The 22,726-nt window shown below is 38.6% G+C and overlaps 1 long non-coding RNA gene across 1 annotated transcript in view; it reads right to left on the bottom strand.

Annotated features, from left to right (window-relative positions):
* Window positions 1-10,034, bottom strand: part of LOC139116081 (uncharacterized) — a 93,713-nt gene extending 83,679 nt beyond the window's left edge. The window contains exons 1-2 of the long non-coding RNA XR_011548236.1: window positions 9,421-10,034; window positions 7,278-7,378 (exon numbers count right to left, since the gene is read on the bottom strand). This is a non-coding gene — a long non-coding RNA (uncharacterized lncRNA). The remainder of the gene's footprint in view (window positions 1-7,277; window positions 7,379-9,420) is intronic.
* Window positions 10,035-22,726: the final 12,692 nt, after the last annotated feature.

The following is a 22,726-nucleotide window of genomic DNA, read 5'->3' as shown; positions in this document are numbered from 1 at the left end:
TTGAAACTCTCTCACAACATATCCTGGGTTGGTGTAGGTCATTTAAGGTCACAAACTGAGAAAATTACCTAAAATATAAAAATTTGGGGGTTTCCCAACACTATGAGAAGAAAATTTATCTAATAACATCCCTCGGGACTTTTGTACCAAAATTACAAAGCTATAAGTCAAGTAATTTTGAGAACAAGTTTTCTTGACCAACAATGACAAAATTGTCTTAAAAATATCTAACTATTGTCATCCCTGGACATCTGTACACCAAATATAAAAGCTGTCTGTCCAGGGGCTTTAAAAAGAAAATATTTTGAAGATTTTTTGACCAAAAATGACAAAAATTGCCCCAAAACAGCAATATTTCCAATTTTGTCGTAATTTCAACCAATCAGAAGGGTAACACCCTTGCAAACATCCAATCCAAATTTGAGAGCAATTGGGCTAGCGGTTTCAGAAAAGAATAAATTTTACTTAAAATGAGAAAAATAACAAAAAAATTCAGCAAAAATACAAAATTCGCGATATCTTCACAATATTCATAAAACTGATTTTGATCAACCTGAGGAACCTGTATACCAAATATCAAAGCTATCAGATTAGTAGTTTTTGAATAAAAAAATTTTGACCAAAGATTCGGAAAAATTGCCCCAAAATTACAAATATGAAAATTTCAATTCAATTTGTTTAACCTTGACTGAGGTCATCCTGAGGAACATGTATACCAACTTTCAAAGCAATCAGATGAGTGGTTTCCGAGAAAAACATTTTTTGACGAAAAACTGAAAAATTACCCAAAAATAGAAACATGCAAATTTCATCCAAAATTTTATAGACCTAATTTAGAATACCTTAAGGAACCTGCTCATCAAGTTTCAACCCAATCAAACCAACGGTTACAGAGTTTTAGCAATTTGCAGTGTTTTTCCTTTTACCCCTAATTTGCATATTTTGACACTGACAAGTTCATTTGAACAAATTCACATCTCCATCCCTAGGTGCACCTGTACACCAAATACCGTTGAAGACAGTAGGTGCTGCGGTTTAGGTGTTTTTGATGTGGACGGACATACATACATACATATGTCTATACATACATACAGACATGCAAATCGGATGCAAATGAACTGATTCAGCTTATACGATAACCTCACATTGGTATACCAAATGTGAGCTAAAAATTGAATTGTTCAGACCTGTAATTACGACGTTCGGCGAAGTGACCGGTGTTTTAGAGCCTATGGAGTAGTTTTAAAAGGAGCTTTAACTTTGCTGCATTTGTTAACTAAGAGGACGGCTACTTTCATTTTGGAATTACAGTTCCTTTAGTCTTTTCCTATAATTGACGTGTTTCAAAGCCAAGATACATTCCACAGTAGTCCAGTGACATTTTATCAGCACCATTTTCCTACACTAGATCGTGATTGACAAGAACTTTTTGATATAGAGCAGAAGTCCGACTGGCCTTACTACTCCTAGTTCCTATGCATTGTCTCTAACGTTGGAAAGACTGAATACATCCATTAAAGTACTTAAATATTTGATACGGGCGGTTTTGTATAAGCGAACGAACAGTAATAGCGTTCAAGCTTAAGTTAAAGTGGTATATAGAAGCATTCGCAATATCGAATTTCGTTTTATTTATAAGCGTACCTATGATAGTATCATGTCTATGAACATCAAAGACTGAAGAATGGCATGCGACATATATTTTAAGAAATATATTGCAGAACCAGAAATTCGAATTAATGACCCAAATGATGGAGGCGTTTGAGTTGGGCGGAGTTACAAATTAATTCTGAGATCACCAACACTGTGAGTTGACGGTCACTAAGGAGTTCTGCACATGCGTAGAAGTAATAACAATCGCTATACCACGTAAGCAGATTGATCAAATATTAACCACTGGCAGTGCTTAAATAAAGAATATCTACACGGAAATCTGTGAATTCAGAATTGTTAAAATTAAAGAATTCAAAGTCCAAACTTGTGATTAAGGAGTTAGTTAAGGGAATGTTTACGAGGCATACATTTTCTGAAAAGAGTTTCTTTTTACTATTCTTACATATTTTTAAAATTTGAGTGTGATTAAATGTACTTTTATTTTGCCATTTCGGTTAACTGCTAAAGTCCTTTCCTATAATTGAATAAACTATTCCATTTACATTTCCATTTGTTGTCACGTCTGATGAAACGTTGCCAATTGTTTCTCCTTTGTTGTGTAATGTAGTTTCTCACTATTCCTCAAAAATCATGTCGAACGTGCTTTTTCAATCTGTCTTTGCAGCATGTGTGGATTTATTTATATGTTATAGACTGTAAAATGGAGCATAAAATGTGTCAATATGCTTATGTAATATTTTCGTCTATAAGCGGCTTGTTAACACGGCCACCAGTAGAAGTGGAACCGACAAAGTACTCTGAAAAGCCCCAGACTGTTTCTGGGCTTTCCCAAAGATGGGCGTAGTTCCGGCTAGCAAGTATTGCTTTCTTAAGTTATAGTTAACAGACATTGCAGTGCTATATTAAATTCTGGCTATATGAAAGCTTGGGAAATTATTTTTTTAAATACAGCACGCTATTTTACGTATTTTGCTCTACTGTCTATCTCTATTCAACCAAGAGAGAAATGTTAAAGTCATACATACATGCATATGTGCGTGACGAAACGATGTGGGAAGAGCAGGGGACGTAGATGACGCATTACGGCCATATGCTTTTGTTGATAGGACAGGACGTAGCGGTAACTATAATGGTAAAACGAAAGTAACCGCATTCTAAAGCTTCGTCTTCAAATGGCGTATGGGTCTTGAAAGGGACAATTACCGTTCTCACGATATCTCCTAAATCACAACTTTACAATTCTAATTAATATTATTCGTCTAAAACGTTTCACCTAAGCTAAGAATTCGAAAGTTTAATAATTTTTATTCTCAACGTGCGATTTAGGAGCTAGGGGAATGGTATTAGTCGCTTTACAGCTTGAACGTCATTTTAAAGCCAAAATTATGTATATTACTCTTTTTGAATCAGATTGCGGCTACTTTCGTTTTGGTATATCGGCTACTGTTACAGTCCTGTCCTACAATTTGAAATCAAAATGGCCGTTCTGTTCCGACCTTGTGCACTTCCCACAGTTGTTCGTTGTCCCAGTGACTCGAACATTACACGAAAATGTTTTTCATCTACGCCAGTTTCTTTTTATCGCGATTGAAAGTGAATTTCTGAATAAAAATTGGTCGATAGCGACAATTACATCAAGTTCAAATACATTATCAACCAGCTTTAACAGATTATGCGACTTCTTCCATGTCGCTCTACAGTGTGGCGTGATTGCACAGTTGAAATAAAGTAGCAGCAATGGCGCGTTAATGCCATCGATATATTTTGCAAATTTCAAAGGATGATGCACTGACATTACGGTACCTCAGTTTTCATTTGTCAGCTTACCTGTGATAGTATCTTGACAATGAACATCAGAGGCAGAAGGTTATCAACATATCCAATGTAATGTCTGACAGGGCATTGCAAGACAATACGACATCATGAGTCAATAAGTTTAGCGTTTAGGTGACGTGGCCTGGCGGATTGAAATCGTAAATCATTAACTCTGAGTTAACTATTGCAATCGAGTTCTGCTCACGCATCACAGCTGTGCCAGTCTCGGCGTTGTACGTTTCAAAATCACGATTTGTTGCGTGGGTCGGAGGCGAAGGCAATGCTGTATTTGTCTTTTTCATGAGCTAGGGAAAAATCATATACGCGATAGAGAGGGAACCCAATTTTACGAATACGCGTGCGTCGTCTTTTTCCTTCTATTCAAGACAATTTTCGGAAATGTAAGTTGCTCAAATACGCAGACTTTGATTTTCTCTGCCATTCTTACTAATCGCTTCATGAAGCCATTGCGTAGAATAAATAGTATAGATCCATTCTGTGAAGCTCACCCCAGTAACACACTTGCCCGAATGGGTTATTTGCCTAAGGAAACTATTTTATCAGAATGCCTTTTGCTATAGCTGTGACACAGAAATACGGCACAATTAGGTAAGATCAGCGGTCAGTCATTAAAAATATAAATAGGAAAATTTAGGTTAGGCTGTTCGATAGTCATTTAGATAAGCTGCTGGTGTGTTTGTGAAAAACACACCATATACACGTAAACTAGTGAGAAAGGAATGATAAGTAAATACAAATGCCACCACGCTCATAGATCACATATGTTGTGCCTATTGTGCTCCAATAGGTAATGAATGTAATACTTCACGTTACTATGCTCACCATCATGCAGATAGAATATCTCTATTAAAGGGAATGTCCCGATTTTACTTCCAGGGAGGCGGGGCGTAGGATTTTCCATTTTCAGTGTGTTTTTTTCTATGGGCCAGGAGGATCCATGGCAAAATTTATGACCTAAGAATTCTTATTTCTTTCCATACCCTCATAGAAACAGCGTTCACATAGTCTTGCACACACTCTTTATCTTATAATTTCTTTCAAACTAATCTTGCATCTTCCCACGATCTTGCCACATGTGACTCATTAAACTCATTTTTCAGTCTAGGTATACACTGTATACCAATTCGTTAGCGTAGATGGCAACGCTAATGACCAGGAAGGAAGACTGGTAAAATTTTGATGGGACAAGAGGAATTTTGCCGCCTGAGGGACCGTATATGTGTCCAGTGGATCAAATTGGTAATTTCTTAGCTTACAATGGTCCGGCATTTTAGCTCTGCGGGTAAGAGCTACACATCCAACACGATGAAAGAAGCCGGCTCAGTCCGAGAACTGCAATTATTGCAGCTAGCCCCGTGTCCTTCTGTTGCTCCGGTGAAGTTTTAGAGCAAGTATTGGACTAGGTTTCCCAGCTTGATAAATAAATTTTGCTGACCGTTGGTCTTCTACCATCTCAGAATTTTGGTTACACTGTAGTTCAGGCAATAATCTGAAGGTTGTGAAAGGCAAATGGCAGACAGTGACAGACAGTCTAGACGATCATCGTGATACTGATGGTTCAAAAGGTGTTTGATGACATAGGCAGTTGGGATTTTTTCTTTTCTCTTCATTTACTTATAGTGCCGCATACCATTTGCAAATTAACGTATCATGACATTACGGAACAGTTACTGTTCGACTGAGAAACCAAAAACAGATTTCTCGAAATATTACTGAATACTGATCAACTAAACCGTGCAGGCCGTAACTTATCTTGTCTCGATGCAATCGTTCCGTAACGAGAGATACAAAAATTACCGAGTTGTCAAAGCTTGTATGGAACTTAAGAAGCAAGGACCATGTCTTTGACATTTCGTGGTCAATCATTGACAAAGCATCGAGCTACTCTAGCATAAGCAAGCGATGTAATCTTTGTATATCAGAAAAGCTGCACATTATCAATGCTGACAAATCTACACTGTTAAACAAACGCTCTGAGTTGGTATCAAAATGTCGCAACCTAAACAAATATTATTTATCCCAATCATATATGTAATAGTGTCAAGCTAGTAATCCTTTCACTTCTTATGAGAATTGCAGGATGCATGAAAATTAAGTAACATATTTCATTACTTTGTACTTAAAGTAATTTGTTTATTTATAACGCTCTGCTTTGCATCAAGCACTGTAATTTCCAACGAGGACATATGTATATTTCGATATATATATATATATATATATATATATATATATATATATATATATATATATACAATATTCAACTAGATTTAGTACTGTAAGACACAAGGGTAATACTTAATTAAAAAAAAACATTTCTGTGTCCACGGAACAAAGTGTCAATCTCTCTATGCAAATGCATCAACAACAAAATGTCTATATTCATGAGTTTGACGTTATTTTTGCTTGACCTTGTGTTTACTACTTGCCAATAGCAGCCATTTACGTTCATCAACGTCATTTATTTGTATTTTCAATACTCTATCGTGCTTTGTGACACTGTAGAGTTCACATTCTGTCTACTGGACTGTAGCCTGCACAAAATTTTAAGACACACCTAATTACCATGTTTGGCAGTTGGGTGCGTATATAGTCGGTATGGTTGAGTACAATATGTCCCTTAAACATAAATATTATGTCGCCATGACTTCAGAGAATATGACACTGAAATGTTAAGTTGGTCCGATCACCTTACGATATAAGTTCTATAGTTACCCTTCAGTCAATGCATATACCTGGTGTAAACCATAAAACAGTACAAATAAAAGCACATTTATGTAAGTGGTCATCAACACACAATTGTTTGTTATCCTGTATGTCCAAACCAAATATTTAAAAGGCAAGAGTTTACGAAAAGCCTGCAAATTGCATTAAGAACAATAGTCTATGTATGTTTTGTATTAAAGGGGAAGTTCACCAAGGATGATTTTTACATATGTGGTAGCTCTGTGGTCATTTACCCAGGAAAAACTATTTTCACCATTTATAACTCGCAAGATTTTTTACAAAAAACGATAAAAATAGTACAGGAAGTTGCCCATGTAATTTGAATCATGGGAAAAAAGCTCCAAGCTTGGAGCTTGCATAATGTGATATGGAAGGGACCATCTCCGGACGGGTATGGCCCCAACATTGTCCACTCACAGTAACACAGTAGTAAACAGCAACACAAAATCTGACAGTGGACAGTTTATTATAAGTGAATCATCGTTTATGCAAGGATACTCAGTATAAACAAAAGTTATGTAAATACGCACAGCCTGGTTTAAGCATGGGTGAGTGGACGATGCCATACCCATGGGAAAATGGTCCCTTCCATATCACATTATGCAAGCTCCAAGCTTGGCGCTTTTTCCCATGATTCAAATTACATGGTCAACTTCCTGTACTATTTCTATCGGTTTTTGTAAAAAATCTTGCGAGTTATAAATGGCGAAAATAGCTTTTCCGGGGTAAGTGACTACAAAGCTAGCACATATGTAAAAATCATCCTTGGTGAATTTCCCTTTAACGAGTCAGGAAAGAATTGTTCTCGCGAGTTTACGTTGAAAGACGGGGATGATGGCATGGAGGATATCCTATATATAAAGACTGAGCTGGTTGGGTTTAAACGTGAGGTCATAAATATGAGTATTTCTCTGAAAATATGTGGATGAGTCATCGAACGCAAGAGTCTAACCTACATAGATAAAAGTTTACATGTGGAAAATCAAATTTTTAAAACAATTTTTCAGTCAAATGATAAGATTGTTCCTTTTAATAGGATTTTGGCACAATTTCGAATGTCACAAGGGTAGCAAACATTTACTGGACTATCACAAATTACTCACCTTTTTTATTTTTTCAACAACACTTGTTGAAACATAAAATTTTCCTTTGATGCGACACCCTCTGTTGATTATGTCATCGAAGGTATTTGTGAATAGTCCGTCTGGAAAAAGAAAAATGGAAACACATTCGTAAATATGAAATTTTGTATTCTTAGGAAGACGAACGGACATACCTTGGCAAGTTTTCGTGAGACAATTGTGTTCGTCGAGTACTTTACTCTGACTTTCTTTAGAAAAGCAAACCACATCTCAGTTATAAGTTTAGTATTCACGATGTCTTTCTTTCAAATCTGTACCGCCGAGGTTTATCAAGTCTTAATTTTCTATCAGTGTCTATAACTATCAAACTTCTATGACCCGTCTTTCATTGAACGTATCGATAGTCTTTCGGCATGGCAACTTATACAATATCAAAGCAGTGTTCATTTGAAGGGTGCTCATGGCAGTAAAGTGACATTTGGTACCAGGCTCAGTAACTGCTAGACAAAATACTCGCCCAATGAGTGTGCGCTGAACTTCGCATGACCTTAGTACATAGATAAATTGTAATATGCATGCATGTTGTACTCAGGTATAACGTGCCTTATAATCCAGTTGTTCGGAGTACCTGATTTTCCCATGTCAAAAAGAAATAAATGCCGTTTTCATTGATGCGTAAAACAGACTACCAAATACATATGTACATGGGGAAATGTCGGCTGGTCAAGAAAAGGTGGTGACTTTTTTCGTGAAGCGGAATTGGGCTGTAAAGGTGTATTTGATGATGCATTTTGGCGATGTGTAAGCGACGTGTAGTATGGCCACCAGCAGCAGTAGAGGAAGCTGAGTGAGAAGAACTGAGTACACACATACGCTCGTAAAGTGAAAGTTGAATAATTCTGATTCTAAACGAGTGATTCTGGAGCTAGGGGATTTGTAATGATTCTTTTCAAGTCCATACGGCATTTTAAGGCGAAGCTTTTGTATATTACTCCATAGAGAAACATAGATAGAGTGGCAACGGGTATTGTTTAAGGCGTGAAGCGGTTACGTAACCCATCCATGTTCGCCTCGCCTCAGTTTGCTCTCGCCTCTCTTTTCCGAAGAGTGCCGACCATGAATCCTTCGGTAATTTTCGGATTTTCGCCAATTGTTAAGCGAAAGTATGTTCGGCAAAGTTTGTGTTGTTGTTGTCGTGTGGTGCTGAGCAGAATTGACGTGCTGGCGAAAACGGGAGTGTTTTGAGCTTCAGGAAAATGAGTTTTACCGTTTTAAAAATTCCTCTCATATTTTTATGAATATATAATGAGTGTGTTGATACAAATTTGAAAGTCTTTTATCGATACTGTCTGGTTTTACTCAATGGTTTACGGTCAGTCATACCGTCTTTTACACGTGCGTCAAGGAAGGACATGTTTATGAAACTGCTGGCGTGTTATGTTTTGATTGGCGTGAAGCAGTGTTTCTGGCCTGAGAGCTCACAAAGTAACTATGGTTGCTACGCGACTGGCAGTACGATGCCATCTCGTCGTATTTTTCGCATAATCTAGTGTAATTATCAACCACAAACAAAGCCTCCAAAAAGTTTAACACCTTTGAAGCTCATTTTAATATGAAAAGCCAATAGTCTACCGAGACGACCATGGAACAAAAGGCATGCAAGTGTTGCCACTCTGTCTATCTTTCTCTGTGATTACTCTTAATTCGGCAAAGTACAACTACTTTCATTTTGGCAGTACTATTACAGTTCTGTCCCCTAGTTGAAAAAACAAAACAAAATGGCGGTACAGTTCAGACCGACTGCACTTTCCACAATATTTCGTAACCCTAGAGATTCTAAAACGAGATTGGAATGTCTTGTATCCACGTCAGTTTCTGATTTTTGATCATGAGTGCCGGTGAACCCCGGAATCAAGACTAGAAGAAAGCAGATCGGCGACGATAATATCTAGTTCAAATACATTGTCCGCCGGCAGACGAATTCTGAAGGCCGCTCTCTTCGTTTCGTCCTACAGGAAGCTGCAGCTATATAGTTGACACGGAACAAAAGATAAAATGGCGGGCGCAAGTTGAAGCCATAGTAATATTTTGCAATACATAAAACGCGACATACGCTGACATTACGGCAACCAATACCCCCTTTCGTTTTCATTCATCATCTTACCTCTGAGAGCATCTTGACAGTGAACATCAAAGGCGGGAAGTTCACAACATATCCCACGAAACGTCTGGCAGGGCCAGACAAATTCGAAATCACCAGCCACTGAGTTAGGCGTTTCAGTTACGTGACCTGATGAATTGGTTCGCAGACCATTATATTAACACTGAATTGACTGTGGAGAAGGAGTGTCCGCACATGCGTAAAAGTGGAAACAGTAATATCATAACATGTTCGAGTATTTGTTGCGCAGGCAAAAGCAATATCACATTCGTCATAGGGAAATATAACTTCAGAAAATACGTGTCGGTTGTTTCCCGTTGTATTTGACTATTCGTGCCTATTCAAATCGTTATTTCTGGGAAATCTGAATAAATAGTGAAGTATGCTATCCTCTTGGATCTCCTCAGTCATGACGTTGAACAGTGTCTCAGATCTCCTACCCGAGCGTCATGTACCGCCATAGTTAGCTTGCTGCTCTCAGTTCAAGTGACAATATTCAAATATACAATGTAACAAACATTTTAAGCTGCCTAATAGTAGAAAATATACACTTTTGTTCTTCAAGTCATTTGCCTCTGAAGGCTATTAATACTCAGTAGGAATCTTTATTCAGCAAACATGAACTATAGCTTTTTCTAAAGGAATTTCAACTGAAACGTTTTACACTTCTACCTTTCGACATTGTTACTCTGCCCTAGAATAATCAGGTCGGCCTTTTTGTCTGTCTGGAAATGTGTTCTCGTTAAGTCTGGTTGATTCATAACTGTCTCAATTTGACGGTAGAATAAGACAGTAAAGTGACAGCCGGCCCCGGATGATCTACTGAAGTACACAAAATAAGCGCGGCTGACCACTGTCCTTTCTTGACGTTAGCACCCTGACTGTCGTTGCTATACGTGCACTGTTCCGCGCATATCATTTCTTCGACGGCCGTAATTTCCCCTTTATCACAAGAAACAAATTGCCACCATATCTTCTGGAATACGTAATATGAAACCATAGTGAAAGTTCGACGAAGCTTAAAGAAAACTGTAGACAGTACAGCTCTTCAAAACAACGAAGGAAAGTCAAAAACTGGGCTGAATGAACGAAGGGAGAACCGTGACGTCAACGTTGTCTTATGTAATCTGGTTCTCCGTAATATGAGCACTACTGGCAGTTAAATGTTGAACCTACAAACACAGAAATGTGATAGTTCAAAATATTGAATAGCGATTAAGAGGTACTAGGGAGGAAAATCATTCTTTTCAAGAAAATTAATCATCTTAAAGCAAGGTTTTACCACATTGTTCTGGTTAAGTCAGAATCGTCTACTTTCGTTTTGATGTTACAGTTCTAATGTAGTCCTACTCTATAAATGGAAGGCAAAATGAAGGTGTTGCTCTATGCCATTGCACTTCAAAACCTTTCCGTAGTTCCAGTGACTCTAACATAACATTTATTTCGAAATGTCTGTAATCCACATTAGTTTACCACTTCAAGTCGCGATTGAAAATAAATAAAGAGCGGATAAGTTTACCTGGTGAAAATGCAAAATCCTAATTCGTACCATGGGATACTAAGGTTTCGCACTGTTGAACAAACAATAAAATGGCGGCACTCTGCCATTCAAGCGATGTATACTTTTCAATATCTCAGAGACATATATACTAAAATTCGGCAATGTCAACTTTTGTTTTATTTATCAGCTCACCGGTTATGTTCTCTTGCAAATGAACGACAAACGTAGAAAAATTCGAAATCATACGCTAATGAGTGACGTGGCCTTAGAAATTGGCTCCGAGATCATCGGACTTTGTGTTGGCGGTTGCGAAGGACTTCTGCACATGCGTCAAAACGACGAACAACATAATAAGTATAAAAGATGTTTGCGCAAGCAGGAGGCCAACATAATGCTGTATTTCTCTCTACTATGATTTAGAAAAGCCACACTAGCGTGAGCGAGGGGAATCCTACCTTGGGAATACTACGCATTCATCGTTCGTTCCCCCTGTATCAGGCCACAGTTCGCCCAACATAATTGGCTAGAATACGTAAACCTTGCTGTTTCTCAGAAATCTGAATCAATAGCGAACTCTGTTATTACTAGGAATCACTGAGTCATGCACAGAACAGCAAGTAGCATATCAATCTTTACTCCGAACATCACAGTATTACCACAACGATGTCGTCGATGACCCAACAGAAGAATTAGTTCACCAAAGTGACAGTGCTGTAAAGAAATCACATTTTTACTTTGTCGCCTGTGCTAGGTCAAATAAAAATATATGCACTCCCTGTGACTTGCTTTAGAGCATTATTTATTTATCAGAAGCTTACAGGGAATTATTTACGATGGTTTTGCTTGCTGTAAACCGGCACTGATAGAATCAAGGGTCGTTCATTCAAAGTGCAGTACAACACTTCACTTTTGTATTCATACCGCCTCTGTCTCCATTATGCTAAAGCTCTTTAGATTCGGGTTTCTACGGCGAGGATGCACTAAATCTTGCATGTGCACGTAGGTCAAAGGTGACATAAGCACATAACTTGGTCTATAACAGATAAGCCGAGGGCATCACTACATAAGGTCTATTTATTACTTTAAAAGACAACAAAATCATCATTCAAAATCCTGAGGGCATCTTGAGATAAAACAGCAAAGTTAGTAAAATGACTTTATTCTTGTATTGTTTCTTTTTCTATTGTGACCATTTATGGGACCCTTGTGTGGTACCAATACCATATAATATCACCATTTGCAGTGTAATTTGAGATCGATGAACACGATACAAAGGGTTTATCCTCTGAATGCGGTAGGAGCGAGCTAGAATTTATTAGTTCTTACAGCGAGGGGTCTACTCTGATGCGACGTTCACCCTGAAAAACTTGTAATGTGCTAACACAGAAGTCAAGTAATCTTTCCTGATGCTTAAACATGGACACTAGAGAGGCTATTCTAACCAAGTCGTCTGTACTGCGCTCATCCACTTGAGCTCAGCCGAATAAACGTTATTCGCTTGAGGGCGTTCGTACGAGATGGTGACCCCTGTCACATTCTTGATAGGGCACAGCACTAGGGACACACACTTCTTATTCAAGGACAACTCTAAAATCATACGAGGTAGGCGCAAATTTACATCAGAATTTTCAAATTATTTATCATAGACTGTCGTGGAAAGAGATCTAGAGAACTACTGTTACGTTTATTTCAAAGACAGTGGGACATGCAGCTCCTCTACTGCATGACGGATCGGTTGCTGGCCATAAAAAAATGTTGGTTATTTCTAGGTCAACCGGTTTGAATTCTACCAATGAAGTTTGTCCTTACAAACTCTCTGGGAGAAACTGGATGAAAACGGCTCATTTTTGATATTGTGAGTTTGAAATAGTGCAACACAAGAGTTCAGTTTTGTTGTTGCTTCAGCTATACGATGACATTATACCAGGCTCCTTTAATACTGACACGACTTTGCTTTCACAAATCACAACCCTAACATAAGCAGTGCAGCGAACCAAATATTGACGAGGAACACCTATTTATTTTCAGATTGACACCAAATTGTCCTAGAGACTAAATTGTAATGTCATATTGATTCGGGTTTTGATTTTCACTCTTTGAACACGCATGTTTATCTCCCTGAAACTATGACATGAGGTATCACGATATGAAGTCCAGACTTTATACGTGGTTCCTGGTTCCTTTGAGTACCTTAACCGGAACTCGTTGGCGCCATATTGAATTACAACATGAAACTGTATGGGGCAATGCAGACTAGATTGTACATGTGTTCTCGGTATGATTTATACATCAACCTATCATATTGTGGCTAAATGGGTAACAATAAAAATGTGTAACTTCGCCCTGATCCGACTTCCCCGCTCCATCTTCAAGTTTAATCACAGTCACGTGTGATCTACAGTGCGTTTCACCTAGGTACCGCAACTCAGCGTATGAGACGGACACAATCCACGTACGAAACACACAATTAGCTTGGTTATCACGGACACATTTCAAAGCCACCGACTCGTCGATTTATTACAGTAAACCAGCATGGGGCAGCCGCTGTCTAGACTGAGAGATAAACAGTTGACCAGACTTGATCTACAATGTAACTTTTTCTTGTACAATTTCAGCTAAGAGTTCAAGAGGTGAAGGTATTCTCAACAGAAACTAACTAAAAAGCCATACATTGTAGATCAAGTGTATCTCTCAGTCTAGACAGAGGGGCTGCTCCATGCTGGTTTAGGGATGGACCATTAGACCTTGGGAGGAGGGGTGGTCACACTGAAATTATGAAAATTTTTTTTTACTATCGTAAATTTCTGAAATTTTTTTTTCCAATTGAGATTAGCTGTGCAAATTTTTTTTCAGAGTAAATTTTAAGATTTATAATTTTTTTTTAGTTCGTCGCTGTCTGAAGATAAAGAGGGCAAGGATGTGGTGCCAAGCACCACAAGCGGCCACGCAAGCGGTCACGGGGGGAGGTCAGGAGAGGGGTGTCCCCCCTGCTGCTGTTGGAGGTTTTGAAAAATAGAGATTAAAATGGTGTTATTTGGTGGCACTTGGGGAGTATTTTTGCGGGGGGAGGTCAGGAGGGGGTGTCCCCCTCCTGCCGTTGGAGCTTTTGAAAAATAGAGATTAAAATGGTGTTATTTGGTGGCACTTGGGGAGTATTTTTGCGGGGGGTGGTCAGGAGGGGGTGTCCCCCTCCTGCCGTTGGAGCTTTTGAAAAATAGAGATTAAAATGGTGTTATTTGGTGGCACTTGGGGAGTATTTTTGCGGGGGAGGTCAGGAGGGGTCAGGAGGGGGTGTCCCCCTCCTGCCGTTGGAGCTTTTGAAAATAGAGATAAAAATGGTGTTATTTGGTGGCACTTGGGGAGTATTTTTGCGGGGAGGTCAGGAGGGAGTGTCCCCCCCTCCTGCTGTTGGAGCTTTTGAAAAATAGAGATAAAAATGGTGTTATTTGGTGGCACTTTGGGAGCATTTTTTTCGGATTACACATCTTCCTCTGAAACATGGTCTTCTTGCTCCTCAGTAGCTTCCTATAATTTTGAAAATTGACTATTTTGGTTTCCTGGCTTCCCTTTCTACTGCGTGGTGAAATGCCTACATTCACCCCACCAAACATCATGCATATCTCATGATTTACAATTGATTTTGACAAGCTGAGAAGCTAAAATAAGCTAAATAATATAGTTAAATTTGCATATTTGTGTTTTTAGAGCAATTGTTGCCCTTTTTTGATCAAAACATCTATTTCTCTGTAGCAGCATGTCCAAAATGATTGGATGTGTATAGATGTGTTGAAATTTCAATATTTGTCTTTTTAGGGCAATTTATGCCATTCATGGTCAAAAAATCTATATTCTCTGAAAGGGCTTGTCCAATTTCTTTGAAATTTGCTACACAAAAACGATTATTCATGCAGATTTATTCAGTATTTGCTATCGAGAAACTTTCAAAGTTCAACCCTTTTGTGCGTTTTTGTGTTGGGATTTGTTGGATAGATGGCATTCTACGTAGTGTATTGTTGAATGTTAAAACATGTGTTGCTGTTGTTTTTTGAGGCTGTTTTTTGAGAAAAAAGAATTGAAAATGCCTTTTTAAAAGCAAAATAATACATAATGACTTGATATGTTGTTTTATCAATCATTATTGACGTGTTTCTACTTGTTCACCCATTCTTGCATTCATCATTGCAATAAAATGCTGTGAAAAAAATGAAACTGATGTGGCCTGCATCTGTTTACCTTGATCTTAAAAGGCAAATACAACTTTCTGTCTTGACAACCATACCATAGTTTCAATGTTTTACCTAGTGTACCTGCTTGGTTTGTACGCAGGAAACAAGTAGAAAACAGGCTCTATAATTTCATAATTTTCAAGTGATCAGAATACAAAAGTCCTGAAAAGATAAGATAATCACAACTTCCAGTATAAGGGATACAGTCACTCTAAATGTATAAATTAAAATTAAAAATGTGCCGGGAGGATGTACTAAAAAATACAGAAAGTTGCTTTCTGTCGGTAAAATCTAAAAAAAAATTCAAAATTTTAAAGACTTTTGCAGATTTTTTTTTTACGCCTTTGTCTTCTTATTTATTTTTTTTTTATTTTGCAAACTAGTTTGAAGATTTTTCTGCTCTGAATTTTTTTTCTGTTTTGACCACCCCCCTCCCAAGATCTAATGGTTCGTCCCTTACTGTAATAAATCGACGAGTCGGTGACTTTGAAATGTGTCCGTGATACCCAAGCTAATCGTGTGTTCTGTACGTGGATTGTGTCCGTCTCGTACGCTGAGTTGCGGTACCTAGGTGAAATGCACTGTATTCCGCTCTCGGACTATGCGCCCTTAGACGTGTGTGTATATATGCCTGAGAAAAAACCAAGTCAGGAAATCAAATGGCTATTTTGTACAGAGATTTAGCTGTGATATCGCAGCGGTACTTGTGTGGCGTGTTTTGAACGCGCTCGGGTCATTGGGGTCATCGCTATCCACTTTACTGACGTTAGCGCCGCCTACCCATGAGGGGTGACTGGAAGGTTGTTCCGGCCTTATGCTTTGGCGAGGTGTCTTCTGAACTCGGCCGAAATCACACAAATATTCATACCTGATATTTCATCTGCTTACAAAATGCTCATTTCCTGTGATTTTCGGCCGAGTTTGAGAGACACCTCGCCAAAACATAAGCGTGAGCAACATGGGTAGGCGGCGCCAACGTCAGTAAAGTGTAGGTGCCCAAGAAGTGACCGGAATGTTGCTCAGGCTTATATTTTGGCGATGTGTCCGTCGAATTTGCCCGAAAATCACATGAAACGAGCGTTTTTGAAGCAAATTAAGTACCAGGTATGAATTTTGAGAATGATAGGGAACGATCGACGGTTACATGATAGACGAACTTGCTACTTTTCATAGTAAAATCGAAACGTCGAAGATGACATGGTGGTATAATCCCTGTTAGCTGTGTATTGTAAATTGTAAAGGTTGAAATATGTTTTTGCTTTGATTCTTTAATTAGCATCAACGTTACATGGAAACAACTAAGGTGCGTTGCACATTACACACTTTTTACTAAACACCACTCTTTTGCAAACATTCATTAAGTTTTCAGTAATTTGTTGACCCAACAATTAAAATATCTGTATTCAGTAGTTTGCTTTGTAGCAATACAAGTTGTAAGTTTGGTAAAAGCGGTGAAATGTAAATTTATGCAAATAAAGTGATTTCCTGGCCCCTTTTTCTCGTTTCAAACAATTCAGCAGAATATATGTTCTCATTTTATTCTTTAAATACCATACAAAAAACGACAATTGCTTGGCATTGAAGTTCTTATACTTGAATAAGAGTTATTTCAATTTTGCGTATCATGATCGAATATCAGTCTCGCAATTCTCGTAATTAAAAAATGAAACACACGTAGAACAAAGTTTGTTTTTTCTACATATTTGTTAAGTCAATTTTCGAATGAGGTATTCGATTCTGTAATATAGAATCAATATTTCACTTATATTGATTTTTCCCGAAAGATAAAGTTGGTATATTTTACCCGTAGTATGTATCCTTCATCCTTTGAGTAAATTATTGCTATCATATTATACTTTAGATTGTCAGCTATTTTGAAGATATATAGTACGGGGAGTTATACCGTCACCCTTGATGAGAAATGTTGCTTTGAATAAGTGGTGGTTAAATGCGATGCCATTTTAAGAAAATGTGAAACCTGAGTTTGTACAATTGTCTGTCGCTGCTTTTGAAGTGGTTTTTAAAAATTCTGACAGAAGGGAATTCAGACTACTACATTGTTATTGATATCTTCTCTTTTTTCTCAAATAGGCTAATTCTAGATATCATGGCAGCCTCAACCAGTCCCGTTATGTCCACCGATGAATGCCGTGAAAAACTTGTGAAAATATACGACGAGCTGAGCATCGACAATACAAAGCGTGCAAAGACGTACATGAAATCCATGGGTGTACCTGAAAAGAAACTAGAGAAGGCTGGAGATAGCAGCGACGACCTTGCTGATTTGACTTTGAGCCACTTTCAAACGGTATCAGAATGTAAAAAAGCAATGCGCTTAATACTCGAAAAGATTCCACGACATGACCTTATCGCGAAGTTTCAACACTTCTTCTAACCATAAAGGAGTGAATGCTTCACCGACATGCGCTCTGTTGTTTCTAGGTGCTCTCTTGGTTAGACTTACGTATCTCACTGGAAATGCTCATCATTATGTGTACATGGAACCTTGATGCAATCGTTCGGAAAATGTTATTCAAAAGACTACACCAGAACTGATGATACACTACCTAATGAATGCGAGTTTAGTTTGACGAAGAAGCTCTATTGGAACAAGACGATTATGAGACACTTGCGTCACACGTTCTAGGTCGACATTTTCAGTGGCGCTTTTACATGAAAAAAAATTACGGTCGATCACTACATTCCAGGAAAAAAACTTGCTTATGAACATTTTTGTGAGTATTTGAAGTACTGTTCTTTGAGCATTAGTAAATTTTTGTTCTTGAAAAAGATGATGATTCATTCATTTTCCATGAGCGAGCGTATAATGTATTCCAAGCTCAAATTCCAATAGAAGTTATGACTGCATGTGTATGTATGGGAGGTGTTTGTCAAGTTTGAATATTCACGTTTAGGAGGCGTATCTCTTCACCAAAAGCTTTCACAAGTACTATCGCCTTAACGGTTTATAATACCATCATTGTGGTTGCTGTTAAAGAGATATATACTATAATCTTATTTTGCTTTTTAAGGGATTTATATATATATTATGTACAAAGAACAATACTGTAGTGTCTCAACACTATCTCACATCTGTTCACTTCCATCAAGTAAACATCCTTGAGTCAATACACTGACTTGACAATCACATTCCAGAGATTAAGTATCCATGACGTGATATGTTACAGTCTTTACTATTAGACAATAAAGTAATCAGTTCTAGTTTAGACATCAAGCCTACAACAGCGTCTGTCCCTGTGTCCACACACACCCTACACACACAGACACATCACATTGGCGACTAGGATTAGCGGATGCGAGAAAATTGACGTACAAACTACAGTGGATTGGGACGATCGTACAATCTGAGATATCACAGCAACCGGAGCTGTTCCTCACTATGAAGCTGAAGCTGGATCCAATGCGACCAGGTGGGAAGAATGGTTTAAAGAATTCAAGAACCTCATGGAAGGCTTCAACATAACGGAAAACAAGAGAACACGTGCTCTACTTTTCCACTACGCAGATAGAGATGTGCAGTATGATATCGAGTCAATGACAGAGGCAGAAATAGGTGGCGATGAAGATTATCAGAAGTTAGTCGAAGCGCGAACAGCCCGTTACTCACCAAAAGTAACGAAAGCATACTACAGACATCTATTTCGTCAAGCTAAACAGAAACCAGGAAAATCAATCGATAGATACCACGCAAGACTACGGGTACTGATCAAAAAGTGTGAATACCATGACAACGATGACGAAATTCTTACTCAAATCATCGAACACTGTTCATCACAGAGAGTACGAAGACGAGCTCTACATGAAGAAATGACTTTGAAGGATTTATTACAGTACACCCGATCACTCGAAATCTCAGAACAGAATCGCAAGCAACAGAAATGGAAGCCAATACTGGTTCATCAGTCAACGGGGTTCGGAGGAAACAAACCAAGCCTGATAAATACAAGCGTGGCTAGTCAACTAGAAGTGAAGACAAGAAATCGAAATGTCACTTCTGTGGAGGAAACTACCCTCACGAAGACACATGCCCAGCAAAAGGCAAGAAATGCAAGTCCTGTGGAAAACTAAACCACTTTGCAAAAGTTTGCCGATCGAAAGGAAAGGAATCCAAATTACGTGGTCATTGTTCTGTGAAACGACTAGACGCAGATTAACGGATACAGACACGAACTCGATCGCAACAAACTCTGACTCCGATTCTCATTACGTATACAACATACGAGATGAAGCAATTCGCACAACTACTGTCAAGAATCCGACAGCGGACATCGAAATAAAAGGTAAAAAGATACATTTTATGATCGATACTGGTGCAGCAATCCATGTCATTGAAGAGCGGGACTACAAAAAGATAAAAGACAAAGTCAAGTTGAAAGACAGCAACGTCAGAATATTCCCCTACAAAAGTTTTGGTCATTGAAAAACTTAGGTACATTCAACGCAGAAATCGAATACAATTTCAGTCGACCAAAAGAAGGCAATATCTAAAGTCGAATTCTACGTCGTAAAGCAAGATGGTGAAATTGGCGGCTCTCTTTTAAGTTTTAAAACTGCTGAAGACTTTAGGATTGATACAGATTGTAAAGCAAGTCGAAGGGCAAACAGAACTTAAAGCCCCAATATCTGTGAATGTGTAAAAACTGATCTCAAAATGTCCTCAGTTTCCCAGGAGTTTTTTTCGAATAAGACCCATTGGAGACTAAAAAAATGTATAACCCTGCCATGACTGTCGAAAGTGGCATGTAAATTCAAAGGTTTTAACGTCATTTTAAATTTCCCGCCATTTTCAAAAACAGATCATATGACAGAGAAAATAAAGCTTAAAACACCAAAATGTTGGCCATCGTGTAGTGTGCATTAAAGTAAATGTCATCATGCTTGTTTCTGGTATAATCACGATGTGTATGTGCAGGAAATACTCTTATTTTTGTATTTTCCCGTGGGGGCGCCATTTTATTGGTGCGGCACCCGTTTATTATTAAGCCTGTTAAAATATGCAGGTATGGTCCAAATCAGCAAGCAGTGTTACTTCAATACACGTCCTTCAGTTAACACAATCATTTACACGAACCAACTTTTGTTTGAAAATAAAATCATGAAAATAATGCTTAAAATTAAGAGTTATTGGGGCTTTAACGGTCTTCAAAGAAAAACGGATAAGCTGATAGAAGAATATCAGGACTTATTCAAAGGCATGGGGAAGCTAAAAGATAATCAAGTCAAACTACACATCGACAAAACTGTTCAACCGATTACGCAGCCACATAGGCGTATACCATTTCACATTCGCAAGAAAGTCAAAAAGAAGCTTGCTGAAATGGAAGAAAATGGTATAATCGAAAAGGTCGAAGGTCCAACCCTGTGGGTCTCACCGATCGTAGCGGTTCCAAGACCAAAAGATCCGAACGATATCAGAGTATGCGTGGATATGAGACAACCAAATAAAGCGATAAAACGTGAGCGACACATCACGCCAACGATAGACGATGTTATGCATAATCTGAACAATGCGACGGTCTTCTCCAAACTCGATCTGAATCAAGGTTATCATCAACTTGAACTTGCTCCAGAATCAAGATACATTACTACGTTCAGTACACATGTAGGTTTACGTCGATACAATGCAAACGCCTCAATTTTGGAGTAACAGCGGCATCGGAGATATTCCAAAATACAATACGGGAGGCACTTGAAGGTTTACCCGCCCTAAACATCAGTGATGACATACTGGGATACGGCAACAGAGATACACATCTCGACAATCTACGCCGAGTATTTCAACGATTACGCGAACGCAACCTAACGCTCAACAAAAAGAAATGCGAATTCAATAACACAACCCTTCTATTCTACTGAACGAAATTCTCAGACGAAGGAATATCACTAGACCCTGAGATGGTAACTGCAATCAAAGACGCAGCACCGCCAACAAACCCAAGTGAGGTAAGACGTTTACTTGGTATGGTTAATTATTTCAGTCGATTCATCCCCGACATGGCGACGATTAAACAACCGCTAAGATAGGTAACGGTAAAAGACGAACCGTGGGAATGGCAAATGGGCGGGAAATCAAAATGACGCACTGAAAACTATAAAAAAAAGAGTGATAAGTGATAAAATAATGGCATATTTCGATTCAAAGAAATAGATCGAAATAGTGGTAGATGCAAGCCCAGTTGGTTTGGTAGCCATGTTAACACAAAAGAGCAAAAGAGATGACCCTCCACGAGTACTTTGCTAGATCACGTACGCCAGTCGAACAACGATACTCGCAGACCAAACGAGAAGCACTCGCTGTATGTAGTATGGGCCTGCGAACGATTTCATTTCTATGTGTACGGCCAGAAATTCAACATTATCACTGATCACAAGCCGTTAATCCACATTTACAACAAATTAAATCCAAATTCGAAACCACCTGCTCGAATTGAACGATGGGCATTGACGTTACAAGACTACGATTTCACTATAATATAGAAGCCAGGAAAAGACAACCCAGCTGATTACATGCCAAGACACCCTGACCATAACTCAAAGTCGAGCAGCAGGCAAGAGAAAGTAGCTGAAGAATACATTAACTTTGTTGCTACACATGCCACACCCAAAGCCGAAACGATAGCTGATCCAATGCTACAGGCAATGGAAAAGGAAGACGGGACAATGGTACAAGATCATCGACCCAAGCGATGAAGAAAACATTGACCGGAAAGCAATACAAGCGCCACACAAAGGACGAGACAAGTTGACATTAACAACGACAGAAGACTTCTGCGTCGGACACAAATCGTGATTCCAGCATCACTACAAAATAGAGCCATCGAACTCGCTCACGAAGGACACCAAGGAGTTGTCAAGACAAAGAAATTACTACGAGGGAAAATATGGTTTCCAAATATCGACAAACTGGTAGAAGAGAAAGTACGCAAACTGTCTACCATGTCGAGCAGCTACACACAGCACAAGTCACGTACGATTACGGATGACGGAAACACCAGACAATCCCTTGGGAAGGATTATGTTTCGACTTCTACGGACCACTTCCATCAGGTGACTATTTACTCGTCATTATAGATCAATACTCCAGAAATCCAGTGGTAGAAATTATAAAATCAACATCAGCAAGAGCAGTAATAGCAAAGCCCGACAAGATATTTTCCGAATATGGCATACCGAAAAGGCTAACATCGATAACGGACCTCCATTCAACAGTCAAGAATTCAAGCAATTTGCAGACTATCTAGGATTTAAACACCGTAAGATCACACCATATTGGCCAGAAGAAAATGATGAAGCTCAACGCTTCATGCGCACTGTTGAGAAGGCAATATGTACAGCACAAGCAGAAAATAAATCATGGAAACAAGAACTCTACACATTTCTAAGAAATTACCGATCAACACCATCACTCGCAACTCATAACAAGTAAAGAAAATCCCGAAGAGAAACATCAAACAAGACCAGATATGAACTGAATATGCTCACGTGTTTTACAACAGGTTCATTAATAGTAGTACCCTTCACAACAATAAGATATATGTTATCGCTATATGTAGCAGGTTTT

Source organism: Ptychodera flava, chromosome 17, assembly GCF_041260155.1.
Source record: "Ptychodera flava strain L36383 chromosome 17, AS_Pfla_20210202, whole genome shotgun sequence".
Lineage (NCBI taxonomy): Eukaryota > Metazoa > Hemichordata > Enteropneusta > Ptychoderidae > Ptychodera > Ptychodera flava.
Note: the sequence above shows the minus strand (reverse complement) of the source record. Positions and strands in the feature narration are given on the sequence as shown.